Raw genomic sequence first — 6000 nt, forward strand, 5'->3', positions numbered from 1 at the left:
ATATATTGTTTCGCTTTCCAACAGGTACGTGCAAGATATTTTTCCAAAAACGCATCGCACCAGCTACCTAGATCGCCTCCCTATCCTGTAACGTCTGTTGTTTCGAGCAGTATGCCAACGAACCAAGAGCTGGCGAAAAAAGTTCAGATACTAAGGGACGAAATAAAAAATCTAAATGCTGAGTAAAGAAACTAGTTTCAGGTTGCAAACAAAAAATAATTCCGCACTTTGAGGAACGAACTGCATGAGGCTCAGAATAGTTTGGCCTTCGTGAACAAAGATGTACAAGAGCTGAAAGCGAAGTGCGACAGTTTGAAAACAGACAACACAAAACTGAAACAGAGCAATCAATTGTTAAAAATGAACAACACACACCTAACACGGCAGGTCGCTCAACTCGAGCAGTACTTACGTCTAATCAGCGTTGAGATCCGGGGCGTGCTTAACGACCCGACCGAAGATCTCAGGGAGCTTCTAGCACACATTGGTACCGAATCAACTGTCCCATCACTAAAACAGACATCGCCATCGTCCACCGGGTTCCCACCCCATACAGTCAACCAAACGCTCACAACATAATCGCGAGATTCATCTCGAGGCATCATAAGAATGATTTCCAAAAGAAGGCACGCCGCGCTCGCATCACAAGCAAAGATTTGAACCTACAAGAGGAACCGCGTCAAATATTTTTCAATGATCACCTTTCTAGTCTAAAAAGAACTCTTCTCTGAGGCACTACGCCTAGAGAAAAACAAAGAAAGGATGCACCTGTGAACTGACAATTGTGTCATCAAAACCAAAAAAACGAATGGGAGCCCAATTCACAAGATCGTGACTCAGGACGATTTGAGCGTCTTTGTCTAGCTTCTAAATCTTTCTGTGTCACTCTTCGTTTCTCACTTTTTTTTTTCCATATGAACGTATCTTGAGTGAACCAGAGCTATTTTCCAGACAGACATCCACTTCATCAGAGTTATCGGTACTTCATATGAACATCAGAAGCTTACTTAGCCATTATGACGATTATATTTGCTTATTATCCACCCTAAAACATGATTTTCACTTTATCGCTCTCTCTGAAACATGGCTTAGCAATAACACAGATAGTAACTTCAATATTTTTGGCTATGAGAAAATATATGGTCATCGCCAACCACAAGAAATAACGTTTCCGTCTAAATCGCACGGAGGAGCTGTTCTTTACATTAGATATACTTACTTTCAGACTTCGACATGACATTCATATATCATCTAACCTTTGTGAATCACTATTTATAGAAATCCCGCCATATCCCAAATCTCCTAGAGTAGTTCCCGATATAACAAGAAATACACTCATTGACGTCATTTACCGTTCACCAAATAATGTAGTTTAGCATTTCTTAGGCCGCTTAAATGAAACCCTCAAAAACATTTCTAAAATGAATTCGAGTGTTATCATTACGGGCGACATAAACATTGACGCTTCTGCTGATTCATCGGTCACTTACAGATATCTAGATTCACTACCCGTCTACGGACTACAACAATGCTTAACGACAACTACCCCCTTTGGTGACACAAAACAAAGCACTTTGGGTCACATAATTACGTCTCATCATTCATCAGACTGCACAATCGGCACTATTGCAAGCGACATGACCGACCACACACCCATTTTCGCTGTTCCTAATACACATAAGGCGTCACAATCGAGAACACAAACCGTTCAAATATACGATTACAACGTAATCTTAAATACACTAAACACGAAATCATGGCAGAACGTATTCCAAGCGCCCACTTTAGCAACACTAAAATCTATTCAAAAAGCTATGAAAACAAAAACCCTATCCCGCAGATTAGTCAGAAAAAGCCCCTGGTTAACATACGGACTACAGCAATCTATCAATCACAAAAGTAATATGTGAAAAAAACTAAAACGCAATCCATTCACTCAAAGCGTTCAATATAAATACAAATCATATAATGTTTGTTTAAATAAATTAGTCACTAAACAGCACTATTTTTTAGCAAACTTTTAAGCGCGAGTTACAGTCCCGAAAAAACCGTCCGAGCGCAACCAAAGCTGCGTGTGGGCGGAGCCAATCACACGGCGGCAATAGGTCACGTGATCTCGCCTGTACTTTTTTATCACTCCGTTGCGCCGTTGGTCGTCCGCGCCGCCCGCGCTCGCCGAGTATTTCGTCTGCTACGGGTGTATCAACGGTATCGTCTGTTACAGGCTTAAAAAGTGCCCTTTCACGTTCTCAAATTTAGTCACAGGGGATGTCAGAACGTAGGCTGGGCGCTGGCGTCTGTGTTCGAGCTTTCCACCTGTTCGGCATTTCGGCATAGTTTCGAGATGTAAGTACACATTGTAAAGTGCCCGATGACCCGGCCGTTAATGTTTCCTTGTATTGTCTGGATGTACCAGGGCTCGAGGCGCAGTCCTTTCCACCAGCTTCTCCTGCGTTCAATGTGATAGGCAGGTAAAGGGGTGCCCTGCTTTCGTCGCGTATCGGTGAATTGTAGTGGCCCGGACGCTTTTTTTGTTTACAAGGCATTCGCGGTACGACGCAGCCGGAGCCTCCTGCCGAATTTGAAAGTAGACATTCATCACGACCTCTCGCGCCTGACGCCCAAACGTGCCTTTGCGAAAGGCCGTTCTGAAGCGACTCGGTTAGGAAAGCAGCGAAGCACATGATTCGGTCATAACGGGAACGAAATCACACAGAAAAACCACACGTATACATCCGCTGGCTACACACAGTGTAGCAACGGATGTATACGTATTTTCACCAAACCACATGTATTTACGTATCTTAATAGAACATAAACTACAGATATTGAATTCTTTAGTTGCGAATCGTTCTCAGCAGTACACGTCTGGAATATTGTGCAATATTTACGCACAAAAGAGTTATTTAAAAAAAACTACTTTCGCGGGCTACTTTGTGGTGCGTAGAAATGCTCCTCTCGAAGTTGCGAACCGTCCCTCAGCCTTTGGCTGCGCTCCGACGGAAGCTGAAACGCAGTATAAATTAGAGTGCTACCGAACCTACCGTAACACCATAAGCACCGATCAAGGCATAATTACGGACAAACAAGAAATTGCTAACACGCTCAACGACATCTTTTCAACTATCACTACGAACGTACAGTATCTTTCATGCGCAAATCTGTCCACTGGCACACCAAACATAGCTCGTAATGACACAACTTTTTTTCGTTACCCTGTTGATCCAGAAGTTTATAAAACCATTAACACGATAAAAAATACTTCGTCCTCGGGGAGCGACGGAGAACAGACGATAAACTAAAAAAATGTGGTTCCATCATCGCACAGCCTTTGGCTGATATTGTCAACACAATTTTCATAACTAGCTCTTACCCTGACTCACTCAAAATAGCAAAAGTGGTCCCAATATGTAAGAAAAGGAGTCAAACTAAAACCAGAGAACTATCGACCGATCGCCTTACTTCCTGTTATAACAAAAGTGATTGAAAAACTGCTACAAAAGCGATTGAGCCTGTTCGTGAAAATAATTTGATCACTCCGTCGCAATGTGGATTTATTAAATGGAAATCAACAGAACTCTCGTTATTAAAGATGGTAGAGAAAACAAAGCAAAACATTGAATTGAAGTTATTAACAATGGGAATCTTCGTAGACCTAACAAAAGGGTTTGACCTTATTAGCCATGAACTTTTATTACAGGAATTAAGTGCTTACGGGGTTCGTGGTGTTGCTATTAATTTAATCGAAAGTTATCTTTCTAACAGATGTCAATTTGTCACTTTAGCTGACACAATTTGAACAACTAAACCTAATACCTACGGTGTTCCGCACGGCTCGATATTAGGTCCTTTTCTTTTTGTAATATATAGTAATGACCTGGCAGCTCATTTACAAAAGGATTGTGTTCTTTATACCGACTATACAAATATTTTTATATCTAATGCATGCGTGAAAGAGCTATACATGGAAGCTAATAACACTCTAGACAAGCTAGCTAACTGGCTAACCCAGAACAAATTGGTTCCCAATATAGCGAAAACAAATAAAGTAATTTTTGCCCCGAAAAGCAAGCTCAATTTAAATACACCTCAACTGCCATTTGCAAGTATGAACCTAACTCGGGTGTACCATACTAAATTTTTAGGACTAACACTTGACCATCAGTTCACATGTGTGGGGATTCCTGTGATTTCCCTTCCTCGATGGCTACGATAACGGCCGCGGGTCGGAACACTCGACCTCCTTCGCCGTGAGCTCCGACCTGTCCGTGAAGCGTAGGAGAGCCGCCTGCCTTGGGGGGCTCTCCTCCTCACTCTTTCCCAGGGGGATCGTTTTCCGTCCCCCCGCTCGGAAGCGGATCACTGCTGACAGGCGAGGAGGTTTCGCCTCTTCTTTTCCCGCTTTCGGGAAAGGGACTCGTCCGGGTGACCGCGAAAGAGATAGGACGTGTGTCGGTGACTTCTCTGATGCTTCCCCGGTCTTGGCTCTCCGGAACCCCGCGTCTGGCCAGGTAAGGACCTTTTCTTACCTTGCCGGCGCGTGGGGCATTTTGGATGGGGACATAGTAGTTCATTTTAAGAGTGTTCCAATAAATGCTCTTGGACTCTGTCCTTACTCTGGTACGTGTGTCTTCACTTCCGCTATATTCGAGAGAGTGAGACAACGTAGACGATCATTGGCACCGACGGAGGTAATTATTCGAACCGACCCGCGGTAATGTGGCCCTAAACGTTGTCTATATTGTCACGAGGCGAAGTCACTCGGACAACTTGAAGAAACATAAACGCAGGGTTAATTGGGCGAACTTGTGCCCTCCGAAAAGAAAGACCGGCGGGAGGCGAGTGTGGGCGGTAGCCGGCGAAGAGAATAATAATAGAAGCGGTCGGCCGGCTGCTATCTTTTTACCCGCTCATCGAACTTTCTAGAATCTTCGGATAACAACGTGCTGTTTCGAGAGCAACGTCTCGATAAGCGAATGAACGAAAAGCGCGCACTCATGGCGCGCGCGTAAAGGAGGATAGATAACATTACGCAGCTCGCGGCTTGACACAGCACGATGCGTGGCATAATCCCCCCCTGAAAGTAGCATCGGCCCGATGCTACACCATTACTAAAAAAAAAGAATACAAATCTACGAAGGAAACAATTAGTCCTCTATCTTGCGTAGTAAGGTTTCAGGCGAACAACATGAACCACGTCGGCTCGGGAGCGGCGTCGTTGTGAACTCTGAATTCAATCGGGGACGACCTCGTAATCTAGTTCGCCAATGCGGCGGACGTCCTTGTAGGGTCCGAAGTAACGCCGCAGGAGCTTCTCGCTGAGTCCCCGTCGACGAACAGGCGTCCAGACCCAGACCTGGTCTCCGGGCTTGTATTCCGTGTCGCGGCGTCGTAGATTGTAGAGCCTGGCGTCGAGTCGCTGTTGGTCCTTGATGCGGAGACGGGCAAGCTGGCGCGCCTCTTCCGCCCGTTGTAAGAACGAGTCGACATCACTGTTCAAGTCTTCGTCTTCGACGTGAGGTAACATTGTGTCGAGCATGGTGGTGGGCTGTCGGCCGTAAACCAGCTGGAACGGAGTCGTCTGCGTAGTCTCTTGGACCGCCGTATTGTACGCGAAAGTGACGTATGGTAGGATGTCGTCCCACGTCTTGTGTTGCACATCCACATACATTGACAGCATGTCCGCGAGAGTTTTGTTGAGACGCTCCGTCAGGCCATTTGTCTGACGGTGGTACGCTGTCGTTCTGCGGTGGCTCGTGTTGCTGTAGTGCAGAATTTGTTGCATCAGCTCAGCTGTAAAAGCAGTTCCTCTGTCAGTGATGAGTACCGCAGGTGCGCCATGTCGGAGAAGAATCTCGTGAACGAAAAATCGGGCTACCTCCATGGCAGTGCCAGTGGGCAGGGGTTTCGTTTCTGCGAATCGGGTGAGATAGTCCGTTGCGACAACTATCCACTTGTTGCCGGATTCCGACGTAGGGAAGGGGCCAAGCAGGTCCATTC

Source organism: Ixodes scapularis, unplaced genomic scaffold (assembly GCF_016920785.2).
Source record: "Ixodes scapularis isolate PalLabHiFi unplaced genomic scaffold, ASM1692078v2 PGA_scaffold6__148_contigs__length_123643588, whole genome shotgun sequence".
Taxonomy (NCBI): domain Eukaryota; kingdom Metazoa; phylum Arthropoda; class Arachnida; order Ixodida; family Ixodidae; genus Ixodes; species Ixodes scapularis.